This window comes from Meles meles, chromosome 9 (genome assembly GCF_922984935.1).
Source record: "Meles meles chromosome 9, mMelMel3.1 paternal haplotype, whole genome shotgun sequence".
Classification (NCBI taxonomy): domain Eukaryota; kingdom Metazoa; phylum Chordata; class Mammalia; order Carnivora; family Mustelidae; genus Meles; species Meles meles.
This window is the reverse complement of record NC_060074.1, coordinates 19,441,753-19,454,871: the sequence shown is the minus strand read 5'-3', so window position 1 is coordinate 19,454,871 and position 13,119 is coordinate 19,441,753. Positions and strand designations below refer to the sequence as shown.

The following is a 13,119-nucleotide window of genomic DNA, read 5'->3' as shown; positions in this document are numbered from 1 at the left end:
GCCATTGTTTCCAAAATGTGTGTGATAAAAACCGTACAGGAGGAAACAGAGATAAGGCCTGGCTGTGCGCAGTCAGGCCCTGCCTGGCGGCCGGGTCCTGGGGCAAAAAAAGACGAGTCCTTGCGTCCTGGAACCTTGTGTGTCCGGGTCTCGCTTCCCGGGTGGCTGGGGGGAAGCTTTTAAGAGCGGGACCGCGAGCCGCGCTTGTAAACAGACCGCCGGGCTGGGACCGTCGGCGGCCCCGCGACCTGTCGCGGCGAGGCGGGCTTGCCGAGAGGGCGAGCTCCGGCCGGGAGTGGGCTGCAGGCCCCGCAGGTGAGGGGCGAGTCCCCGCCGGCGGCCAGGTGAGCATCTTGCCGGCTTCTGTGCTGCCGGGCTGGCCAGTGGGGGAAGGGTGTGGGGATGACAGGGTTGTAACAAATACCCGAGCTATGCCCGGGGTGGCGATGATTTTGCTGTTTCTTTCCGACTCGGGTTTGATTTCGTGCTGGAGACTGCGGACAACGGGCGAGGGGAGATGGCGTGGTGCATTGTCTGCTTCTTTTTATACGTCGGGCATATAAGTAGAAAGCAGTTTGGAATAGCTGATCCCGTTCTGTGCGTGGTTTCTAGTCTCGCGGCTTCTGGGTCCTAGAAACCGAGTCTCAGCAGAGCCTCCCCACGCCGGGGCGCCTGGAGAGACGGCAGTTGTTCCCTCTGTGGACCCCGGTCGTTTTTCAGGTGTAGTAAGTGATACGGTGCGACTGATGACAAGCGTGATGTGGTCTTCCATGAGAATGTAACTAAGCTACAAGGCCAGGATAGGGAAATTTCAGACCCACTCAGTAAATGAAATAAATGTCTGCTGAGATGGATAATCGAATGCTGAGCTGAGATCGGTCTAGATTTATGGCTGGTAAAGCAGGGCAGATTGGAATTTAACAGGTTAAACTGAGATTGAGCTATGCTGTTGTAAACTTATTTGGAACTTTTTTTTTCCCTTCGTTTTTCCTCCTTGGAAAAGAGAAACACTTTCTTTTCTTTAATATTTCGATTTCAGGAGTCAGAGTGAATTGCGATTTGTATTCATTCATAAGGTATTTTATTATAAATTGACTACATGTAAGTTTTAATTGTTGTACCTATAATCAAATACAAGGCAGTTTTCATTTCATTAACTTCGAAAATGCCTTCACCCAAAATTGGGCTATATACAGACATGTCTCCATCACATAGTCTAGCTTTTAATTAGTAGAATAGTATTCAATTAAATTGCACATAGAGAAGGGTTTTGTGGGTGCCTAGGTGGCTCAATCGGTTAAGTGTCTGCCTTCGTCTCAGGTCATGATCCCAGCCCCACATTGGGCTCCTTGCTTAGCAGGGAGCCTGCTTCTCCCTCTGCCTCTGCCACTCCCCCTGCTTATGGTCTCTCTCTGTCAAATACATACATAAAATCTTTTTTAAAAATTAAAAAAAGTGTTTTGAAAGCAAGTACATCAAAGAAATAATATTAATGCCTTACGACTTTGTCTTTAAAATGAGTATTTTCACAATGTAATGGTTCATAGCAAGAACTATAAAGCCAGACTACCAGGATTCCACTTTCTGTATGGGAAGTTACCTGCTGTGTTTCCAAATCTGTAGAATGGGTTTAATAAAAGTACTGATCTCATAGGGTTGTTATGAGGATTGAATGAATTAGTATTTTCAAAGCATTAAAAACAGCATGTGTAATAATTGCTGTATCCATGTTTGTTAATAAATACATAAGGGGTACCTGGCCGGTTCAGTTGGGAGAGCATGTGAGTTTTAATTTCTGGGTCATGAGTTCAAGCCCCATGTTGAATATAAAGATTACTAAAAAAATAAACTGTTTCATTGATTTTTTTTAAAGATTTTATTTATTTATTTGACAGACAGAGATCACAACTAGGCAGAGGGGCAGGCAGAGAGAGAGAGGAGGAAGCAGGCTCCCTGATGAGCAGAGTGGGATCGTGACCTGAGCCGAAGGCAGAGGCTTTAACCCACTGAGCCACCCAGGCGCCCCTCTTTCATTGATTTTTTAAAAATATGTGTAATAAAAATAAACCAGTGTCGAAAGTAGGGTGGTGGTTGCGGAAGCTGGGGGAGGGGCAAAATGGAGAGTTTTGTTAAATGAGTATAGTTTCAGTTTTGTAAGATGAAGAGTTCTGTAAATTGGTGCACAACATGTGAATGTCCTTATTATTGAACTGTACACTTGAAAATGGCAAAGAGGGCAAATTTTATAGATATTTTTCCACAATTAAAAAAATCAGTGTGGCAAAGTTAGGTATCAAAAATTATTCTTTTTAGAAGGGGGAGGGGCACAGAGAGGGAGAGAATATTTTTTTAATTTTTTTTTTTAATTTTTTAAAAAAATATTTTATTTATTCATTTGACCGAGAGAGAGAGAGAACGCACAAGCAAGGGGGAGGGGCACAGGGAGAGGAAGAAGCAGATTCCAGGCTAAACAGGTATCCTGATGCATGTCTTGATCCCAGAATCCCGGGATCACGATCTGAGCCAAAGGCAAATGCTAAACTGACTGAGCCACCCAGGTGCCCAGGGAGGGAGAGAATCTTAAGCAGGTTCCATGACCAGTGCAATGTGGGGCTCAGTCTCACAACCCTGAGATCATGACCTGAGCCAAAATCAAGGTTTAACCGACTGAACCACCCAGATGTCCCTCAGAATTCTTATTAGCACAGAGTAGTCCCATCCGGTTGCCTTTGCCATTGTGCAAATGCAACGTCTTATGGTCATCAGTAAGATTCATTTATTTGTAAATTCATATAGTTAAGATTTATCAAAAAGAGCATGAACAAATGATAAGAAAGGACACCTATGATTCTATAGCCGGCAGAATTTTAACAAGAGAAATGATCCCTGAAAGTATCGTCTTCAGGCAGAATTTAAAAAATGTCCCTCTACCAAGATTGCATGCCCTAATCTGTAAAGATGATGAAACATCACTCTTTTGACTATATTATGTTACAGGACACAGTTGAATTTAAAACAGGGAAAATACCCGAGTAGTCCTAATCTAATCACAGAAGCCCATAAAAGTGGAGAGCTTTCTCTGGCTGGGGAAATTCAAACGATTTGAAGCTTGAGGAGGAACAACATATTGTTGCTGTTTTGAGGGTGGAGGTAACACTTGGGAAGGAATGGAGGAGCCTTGAAGAATGCAGGATGCCTAGAATTGCTGGGGGTGGCCTAGCATGGAAACTGGAGCCTCAGACTTGAGGGGTACAACCTAGGAACTGGACTATGCCAGCAACCTGAATGAGCTTAGAACTGGATTCTTTACCAGAGCCTTTTAGATAAGAGTCCAGCCAGGCCAACAACACCTTGATTTTGACCTCTTGAGAGAGACCCTCAACAGGGAACCTAGTCAAGCTTACCCAGACTTCTGACCCTCAGAACTGTGAAATAATAAATAGGCGTTGCTTTAAAACTACTAGTTTTGTGGAAATCTGTTACATTGCAGTAGAAAACTAACAGACTCCTGCAGAAAAGTGGGCAAAAGACAGGACAGACTGTCCATAGAAGAGAAAACTAGGTGGCTAATAGACATATGAAAATATGTTCCCTTTTCATTAATCAAATGAAAGTTGGAACAACAGCAGGGTTCCATTTTTCCAGTGCTTAAATTTACATAGATTGTTAACAGTTTCATTTCTTCACCTTAGTGTACAGTGGAGCAGATACTCTCAAATGCTGTGAGGGGTGAGCAAATGATATAACCTTTCTTAAAAGCTCTTTGGGTGCATGTATGAACAGCCTCACTAATGCTCCTACCCCTTGACCTAAAACTCCTAGCAATCAATCCAAAGGCGCTTAGAAACATTTTTACAGTTAATGTTCACAAGTGCTTAATGTAGCTTTGTTTTCTCATAGATTGATGGATTTTAGGCTTTAGGCACTAGACCTAGGTTAATTATACAAGTGGAAAACAAAGAACTGTGATGGATATGTAACCATTTGCAAAAAGAAAGACATGTGTCTGTTCTGCCTAGCAAAACCAAGCTGGACCCAAAACACCCAGTGGCAATATTCATTGAATATTTATCAGATACGTGACATTCTCTGTTCCAGTTTAATCATGTATGCAGCCTTCCTATAGTACTTCAAGTCAAGCTATGCATTTACATATGTAAGAAGCTGGTAGGTAGATGGGGACTACTTTAATTATTTGTTTCAGAAGACCTGATTTTCATAGGAACCTGGGAAAGGTTAAATCATTTGGGCAGATTTTTTAGGATTCTCCATCTCTAGACAGTTTTCAGGAGCAGAGATCCCTGATACGCTTTCATTTTCCACACTGGTTCCCTTTCCGGTTTTCATTTTGCTCTACTTGTTCACACCTATGAGAAATGTCCAGAAAGTGTCTGTTGCTCCATTGGCATTAGCCAAATGGTGATTTTCTTCATGAGGAATGTTGATTTTGTATTTGGCTCATAAGTAGCTGAACCATATTCTAGCTTAGAGCTTCTAGTGCAAGCTAAATAATTCTGAGAACTGAATACTGAGTGACACTTTGCTAAAAATGACGTAGTAAATTCCATGCATTATGTTTGCTTTCCTTCATTGGCTACTGTGGACATGACTGGACAGACGATAAAAAGCCCACAAAATGTACCTTCATACAATAAGGTGAGAACTGTATTTGGTCTATGGATGTAATTAGTCTTGATGGCAGCCTGAGTTGTGAGCAAAATGAAAGTTAAAATACAGACGCCATTGTATTGAGATGTCAGGCATGCTGTTTTCATTAACATTTTGTTTCTTTTTCATACACATTAACTTTTCATTTGAGTTATATATTTTATTTTTTATTTTTTAAAGATTTTATTTATTTGACAGACAGATAGTCAGAGAGGCAGGCAGAGAGAGAGGAGGAAGCAGACTCCCCGCTGAGCAGAGAGCCCGATGCGGGGCTTGATCCTAGGACCCCAGGATCATGACCTGAGCCAAAGGCAGAGGCTTTAACCCACTGAGGCACTCAGGTGCCCCAAGTTACATGTTTTAAATTGGATTCTCTGATTCTATGCGGTGTTTGTGAGTACTAGAGAGATTTATCCGTCCAGGTGTCTTGATTAGTGTAGCCAGTTTGTAATTCAGTATGGACTAAAGCTGCCTGGTTCTGTGCTATCCAGTTCACTTGTGGACATTTACCTAACAGGGAAATTGCTAAATATCCACTTTACTTTGTGGCTTGTCTATATGATTATAAATGTGGGTTTTAGTCACAGAGCAGGGCACACACAGGTTAGAAAACATCAGAAAGGTAACCAGCGGTTTTTATGCTCTAGGAAACTAACTAAATGATATTTTCCCATGTATTCTTGATCCATTCGAGTCAGCACTTTAGCTTTTCCAGAACAACTTCTCTTCTGTCCTCAGGGATTCATTGATTCATTTACTGAACAAGTGAGAGTTGACCAGTTGTTTCGTACCGTGACACGTAACTCTTGTATGCGGAGCCAAGAGTACAACTTTGAATAAAACAGGCATAGTTTTGCCTTCATGAAACTTATGGTCTAGTGGGGGAGACAGACAAGTAAACAGGCCATTTTACACAGCATTAAAGGCATTATAATTGAGAAGATCAGGATGCTCTGGGGACACCTAAGAGAGAAGACTAAAATGGACGAGGGAGGTCAGGGAAGAGGTGATACTTCAGCACAGATATAAAGGCTAAACTCAAATAGCCAAGTTGTGTCCCTGTGTGTTGTGGGGTAGGGGTGGGGGTGAAGAGAGAGATTCAGGAGATGAGCCCAGGAAAGCAAGTAGCCATGGGCTTTTGCAGGCAATGCTAAGGAGTGTATGTTTTTTCCAGAAGACAGCAGGGTTTTAACTTCAGAAAGCCCACTTGGATTGCAGTGTGATGACTGGAAAGACTGAAGGGAAGGAGACTGTGTGGTGGTGTCTGAACTAAGACAATAAAGAAAGAGAGGAAGGGCAGATTTGACACACGTGGTAGAGGTAGAATAATACGACTTGCTATTTGGAGTGATTGCAAGTGAAGGGGACAGAAGGTTCAAGGGTCATGTTCACTTTCTGGGGCAGGTGATGGTGTCCTTCACTGTATGGACAATACCAGGTCTAGGGACAAGTTGAGCGTAAGATGAGGAGCTGGGTTCGTGCACATTTAGGAGTTAGGGGATATCCAAAAGGAAGTTGTGGGTCTAGAGCTCAGGGGAGTGATCTGTTCCTCATCTACCACGTGGACAGCAGCTGAAGCCCACAGAAATGAAGATCACTCAGAAGAGGAACTAAACAAGAGGGTTTTGGGGAAAATGGAGGACTGCCTGCATTTATGATACGAGCATAAGAAGGGGAGCTCATAGTGGGGACTGACCTGAACATTCAGAGATAAAGGAGACATAGCAGAAGAGGCTGCCTCAGTGTGTTCGTGAGAGCAATGCAGAGCGGGCATGCAGTAGGTCAGATACTGCTTGAGGGGTCAGGTCGGTCTTGCAGTGAAAAGTCTCCTGGGTTTAGCAACAAGGAAATTGTTGATGACCTTTGCCTCTGGCAGAACCAGATTTCCTCTGGGGGTACGAATGAATGGGTGGTGAGAAGTAGAGTCAGAAAGCAAAAAGAGCAAGTTTCTCCTAGAAACTTGGAATTAAAAGGGAGGAGGAGAAAATATTTAAGCTGTAGAAGAGCTTGGAGGGCAAGGGAGGGTTTTACTTACTTGGTTTCTCTTCTTTGAGGAGAGATACTCCTTTTGAATCATCATGCTCTTGCACTATTGAATCTTCTTACTCCAAGACCACCAGAAAAGTGGAAACAGTAACTCCTGCTGCCCTGAACAGTGCAGGCCTTCTTAGAGTAGATTATAAACCTGTCTCAGAGTTTCCTAAAGTGATTGCTGTCTCCACTCTGTACCAGTTCATTGGTTTATAATCAGAGGAGATCAGAGACAATGTGGATCCTTTCCCTGGCACCACACAACCCCCGTGGGCATCCTGTACCCTGCTCTGGAGTTCACAGAGCACTGCATTATGTCATTTGACTTGCTCTCCAAGACAACTTTTGAAGAGGGTAGGACAGGTATCCTTATTTGACCTGCATCAAGGTAACGAGTTCAGGTTCACATAGCTTGCCTCCAATCACACCTCCAGTTGTTGTGCATGGAATGTTGAAACCGAGGTCTTCCAGTTCCAGGTCTGATGGTCCCAAAGTGATTGTCACTTACTGAAATATTAGATATGATGTCTGTGGATTCCTAGTAGTGTGGTCGTATGAAACCTGAGCTTACCGTCTTTCAGTAGATTTAAGAAACAAGACTAAAGGTTGTGGATCAACTTTGTTATTTGGATTGAACCCCATGTACAATCATATTCTTACCTCTGTTCCTCCCCCCAAAAAGTTCAGTTGGCTTTAGAAGGAGGCACTTTATTTGGGCATGCCTTAATAGTTAAAATATGTTGGAATTATCTATGGTCACATTTAATTTGAAAATATTTCTTTAATTCTTTTGACAGAAACACTTATTAGCAGAGTTGGTTTTTTTTTTAAAGTAAACATTTTTACAAGTGTTTCTATTTATCGGCTAAATGAAAAATGATGTCTTAGGGAAACATTAGTAAAAGGTTTGGGCAATTAGGACTATGTCAACATTTGCAAAAGCACTTGTTTGGCCTAAATGAAGTCACAGTTATTATACTCTTGCTGACATTCTAAGTAATGTGTTCAAGGTCACTAAGAGAATTGAGGTTAGCTGTTTAGTTAAAGAACAGCTTTTTACCCTGTTTGTTCAGGGACCTCTCATCCACCATTCCCACAGAGAACTTACATATGACACAGAAGTATTACAGACATGATTATTTCAATAAATTGATGATATTGAGCATCTAACTTTTTGAGTTGTGGGATTAACAGATTTTTAAATAAATAGGTAATTATTAATAATAAGTAATTTAAGGTTGCTGATGTTTGACACTAAAATGCAAAGCACCATTTTGTAAAATTTTAGCTATATTATCCCAGGATAATTAATTTGCTATTAAATGCCATACAAAGCTGTATGTGCATTTTAGAGCCTTACTTCCACTCACTGGCTATATTACTTTGGACACATAACTTCGTCTGTTTAAATCTGAGTTTTTTTTTCTGTAAAGTGGTGAAAATAGCAGCCCTCTGATCAGGTCATTGTGAGGGTTTAACAACATGAAGCAGATAAAGGGCTTAAATAATGACTGCCCTTTAGTAAGGACTCAGAAATATTAGCTATGACTTCTTAATCTTGGTCTTGGCTTAGTAGTTGTAAGAACTGCTTTTGTTTTGTTTTTAAACATTAAATACATCATTCCACGCTTAAATGTGTCTGTCTACATTGAATGAGCCATTTGCAGGACTTTGTAAATGAGTTTAGCAGTGGTAGTCTTGGATGACGAGCAGCTATTTGAGTCCCAATTATCATATGCTATCATCTTAATGTCCATTCAAAAGAGCTAAAAAGGTAGATGCCTGGGTGGCTCAGTCAGTTAAGCATCTGCGTTTGGCTCAGGTCCTGATCCCAGCATCTTGGGATCGAGTCCCATGTCGAGCTACACACCCAGTGGGGCTTGTCCCTCTCCCACTGCCCATCAACCCACTTTGTTTTCTCTTTCTGTCTCTCTCTCAAATAAATAAATAATCTTAAAAAGTTAAAGAAATATGGACCAATCAGAACTCCAGAATGTTTACATGCTGCTGCATTGTTTTCTAAAAATCCTATTTCATACTCGTGAATATAGCCCATAATAAAAGAAATTTAAATCCAGAACTGGAGGTGAAAATGCAGTTTCTACTGTTCTTCTCCTTCATATTTTGTGAACTTTTCCTTTTTTCTGTTTGATGGACAGAGATTTTTCTGACCTTCCTTTTGTACATAGTAAAATAACAAAGATTCATCCCATTATTTTACCTTACCTTGTCCTTATCTTTGAAGGTCATAGAGTGTTTTGTCTGCCCTTGCCAGCCTTGCTTATTTCCTGACAAAATTGTAAAAGGCTGCTTGGTAGTCAAGGTTGTTGTCACAGATTAAGCAAAAAGGGAGGGAGGGGTCATGGATGCTGTTCATCGGCACTGAGTAAGCCTATCCTTTTGCTTCGACCTTATCATGGGTCTCATACTCTCAGGATGCGATTTGAACAAAGACCCAGGCTCACTTTTTAACAAGTTCAGTTGTAGCAGAGAAAGAAATAAAAAGTCATTTAATTACTTCTGATGTACATTTACCTGCGTGCCCATAGGAACTGGTTTTGTGAATATGTGCTAACCCATAGGCTGATTGTTTTTTGAAGGTTAAAGTTGTATTTTCCCTTCTGCTAATCAGCTGCAGTGACCTTAGGAATTAAAGTCAACAGGAAATGAGGCATTTATTTGTTTTCCATGACATCCCAGCCATGCAGCATGGCCTTCTGTTGGCCAGTGATGTTTCTGTGGGTCAGAAAAACTTGGGCAGCTGGTGAAGAGCGCTCTGCATTGGTGCCTTCCACTTGTGCCATTGTTAGTTTACTTTGAGCTTACCCTTTGGTGGAACCTCTGAAGCTCTTACCATAGGTTGACAGCTTCGTGCCAGAAGCAGCATCATTTCTAGAGCAGGTATGATTGGTTTTATTGGTTGTTTGTTTCCTTTGTCTTTGGTTTCTTCCAACTGAAGTCATCTCTCTGTAGACTGTTACATCGTTTAATTGTGTTCAGTTGTTACAACTCTTTATTATCTCTTGATTATTAATGATTCCTTTTTAATGTTCCTGTAACACCTTTTGAGTATTTCTATTAAGGCACTGTTTACACTTGCTTTTATGTTGTTTCCCCACTAGCTGTTAGGTGGCGCTTCTAGGGCAGAAGCTCTGGTTTTGTGTCCCTAGCCTCTATCATAGTGTTTGGTTTCTTAGTCCATCCTTGTAAAGGCTTGTGGAGTATAAATGGTTGTATGGTTAGGAATTAGCTAGCTTTTAATAGGAATAGTAATTGCTTTAGATTTTACAAAGAGCTTTCACATACATTATCTGCATTTGTCCTTTACAATTCCCTAAGGTAGACAGGGGCAGGCATTGGCAGGATTTCCATTTTGCAGATAAGGAGGGCCTGGAAGTCCCGAGTCAGTCTGACTTGCTTGTAGTCCTTCAGCTTAGAAGGCAGTGCTGTACATTAACCCTTTCTGGTCTCAGAAATTTGTGTTCTCATTGCCACACCTCTGTCCCATTGAACAAACTCAAAACTGGGTGGCCAATATGTACCCCAATGTTCATAGCAACAATGTCCACAGTAGCCAAACTGTGGAAAGAACTGAGATGGCCTTCAACAGACGGATGGATGAAGAAGATGTGGTCCATATATATAATGGAATATTACTCAGTCATCAGAAAGGATGAATACCCAGCGTTTGCCTCAACATGGATGGGACTGGAGGAGATTATGCTGAGTGAAATAAGTCAAGCAGAGAAAGTCAATTATCAGAGTTTCACTTACTTGTGGAACATAAGGAATAACGTGGAGGACATTAAGAGAAGGAAAGAAAAGTGAATTGGGGGAAATCGGAGGGGGAGACGACCATGAGGGACTGTGGATTCTGAAATACAAACTGAGGGTTTTAGGGGTGGGGGAATGGGTGAGCCTGGTGGCAGGTATTAAGGAGGGCATGTATTGCCTGGAGCACTGGGTGTTATACATAAACAATCTTGGAGCATTGCATCAAAAACGAATGATGTATTTTATGGTGACTAAAAGAACACAATAGAAAAATTTTTTAAAAATTAAAAAAACCTGGATGGCGAATTGTTGGATTCAGTCTACTTACATTTATGGACCTTCTAATCGGACTTGGTTGGCCCAGTGATTAGACAGGGATTCCAGGAACCTCTTTTTGTTCTCCATAGGGCCTTTGACTGATAAGAGATGAATCATCTTGGTTCCTCTTTCATCATCTTTAAAAATAATCCTGCTACTTTTTCTTAATTCTCTCTGTTTACTACTATTTTTTTTAATCAAGAAGCTTATCAAGCAGTTTATAAACCATACTCTAAACCATGCATATGAAAATGATTATTCTCGGTAGAGCCAAACGGTTCTATGAGTTGATGACCTCTTTAAAGCTACTTTCCTGGTTCTTTTTGGGTAGCTTGCATATCGGGGTCTTAGTGAACCTCCCTGGCGGTTGTTGCTTTGATTGTTATCATCTGTCACATATTCAGCTTTTGCCAACTGGCCTGGCTCAGATGGCACCTGCGTGGGCTAGGAAGTTATTCCCTCTTGCAGTTGGAAGCTGACTATAGCAAGGTGTGATGTTTATGATGGAAGTTTTCACCCACTTCACCTCATTCCTAGATAATTTGAGTGGGTATTTTTTGTTAGTTTTTTAATCTCTATTCCTTGCCATGGAGGTAAAGGGAAGTGGAAAAAATTGAGTCTGCATTTTTAGTTTGTGTCTGTTTGGTTACTTAAAGTGGGTCATATTGGAACTCTGGTGGTTTTATGAAATGGGATTCCCGATCAGGAGCCGTGGATTTCCAGTCCAGTGGTTGACATGGGGGCATAGTAACATTACTGCCTTCAACAGCAAAGCAATCTGAGATTTGAAGTGCCATGCTTATATTTAGTTTAGTTTCAGGGAAAAAAATCTTGGGGCATCAAATGTCTCAATGATTTTTGAGTGGCAAACAATAACCAAGGACAGAGATGTACTGAAAAATGCTTTAAATTGTCTGGTGTATTTCAAAGGAAATGTCTCTTTACTGGTATTAGAAAGAACTTGAGCTCTAAATCAGTGGAAAATGAGACCAACCCAACTACTGATTTGCAGTGGTTCACAAAATGATTCCCTTGTGCTGCATGGGTGCTTTTGTTTCTATAAAAGGTCTAAGTGAGGTCTTGGCTGCCTGTCCTTTGCCATGTTATTTTTAAACCTGGTTTCTTTAGTGTAGAAGCTTTCTTTACCAAGAAAATCCTAAAAGCTCAAGTCAACATATGTTTTGTCAGATTTTACTTAAATGAGCTTACAGTGAATTCAAATGTACTTTTGCCAGAAAATCAGAGTGTTATTTATATTTACAGACATCAGTGCTTTGAAAACTTACTCTTTATCCAGTTGCTCATTCAGTAAATACTTATTGAGCACCTACTGTGTACTAGCCATAGTTCTAGGCCCAGTGGGGGTTATTAAAAATGAAATAGATTAAAATCACCACTCTCAAGTTGCTGTAAGTCCAATTGGGTAGGTGTGTGACCTCAGGCCAAGTATTTGTCTTTGAGCCTCCATTTTCTGTCTGTAAAATGGAGGTAATAATAGTCACACTATACATTATGAGGCTTAGAGATATAAAATTCCAAGCAATGTAGCTGGCACAGTACGGGCTTCTGATAAATTATAATTATTATTGTCATCATTTCAGAAAGAACAGGCAGCATGCGATATATGTTGTGGGGACAATACCAAAGACATCCTGTGGACATTTAAAGAAAAGAGCAGACTGCTTTAGGATCGGGGCTTGAAGAAAGCTTGTGGAAGAAGTGGCATCGAAGCTTGTGGAGTCAATAGAATTTCATAGGTAGAGGTGGGGAGAGGATATTTCAGAGATACCGGTGTTAAGTAAAGTTTTGGAGTGGGGAAGACAAAATTTGAGCAATAGCATTGCAGTTTGGAGGAAAAGTTTATCATAGAAGAGAAGTGAGCAATTGGGCAGGCAAGCCAGGCCGAGGTTGTGAAAGTTTAGAGTGTCGGGTGAGCAAGTTGGCCTTGTTGTCAACAGAAGCTTCATTGAAGGATTTTATTTGCTATTTGCTACTGTCCCCCCAGTGTCTAGAACGGTGCCCAGTCCATGGTGAGCGTTCAGCAGATATTTACTGAATGAGTAACTGATCGTAATTTTAGACAAATTGAGCTCAATTTTGTCATGAGATAAGCCAGATGGAAAAGTCTTAAGAATAGTTGGGAACCCAGGACCAGAGGTCAGGCCTGAGATTGAGACTGACGTCGGACATTTAGAAGGCATGAATACAAACTAATTATTGACAAGTGTGAATAAATGGACCCAGAAGAATATGTAGCTATAGTTACAGATGAGAGTCAGGCAATGCCACATTTGTGGAAGGGGTCAGTAAGGAAGGGAGGAAGATGGA

The 13,119-nt window shown here is 41.2% G+C and overlaps 1 protein-coding gene across 8 annotated transcripts in view; it reads left to right on the top strand.

Moving 5' to 3' along the window:
* The first annotated feature begins 205 nt into the window (after positions 1 to 205).
* Positions 206 to 13,119, top strand: part of PLEKHM3 (pleckstrin homology domain containing M3) — a 183,016-nt gene continuing 170,102 nt past the window's right edge. For all 8 annotated transcript variants that reach the window (XR_006820277.1, XM_046018922.1, XM_046018924.1 and 5 more), the window contains exon 1: positions 206 to 344. The gene's annotated coding sequence lies outside the window, so the exon portion shown is untranslated. The remainder of the gene's footprint in view (positions 345 to 13,119) is intronic.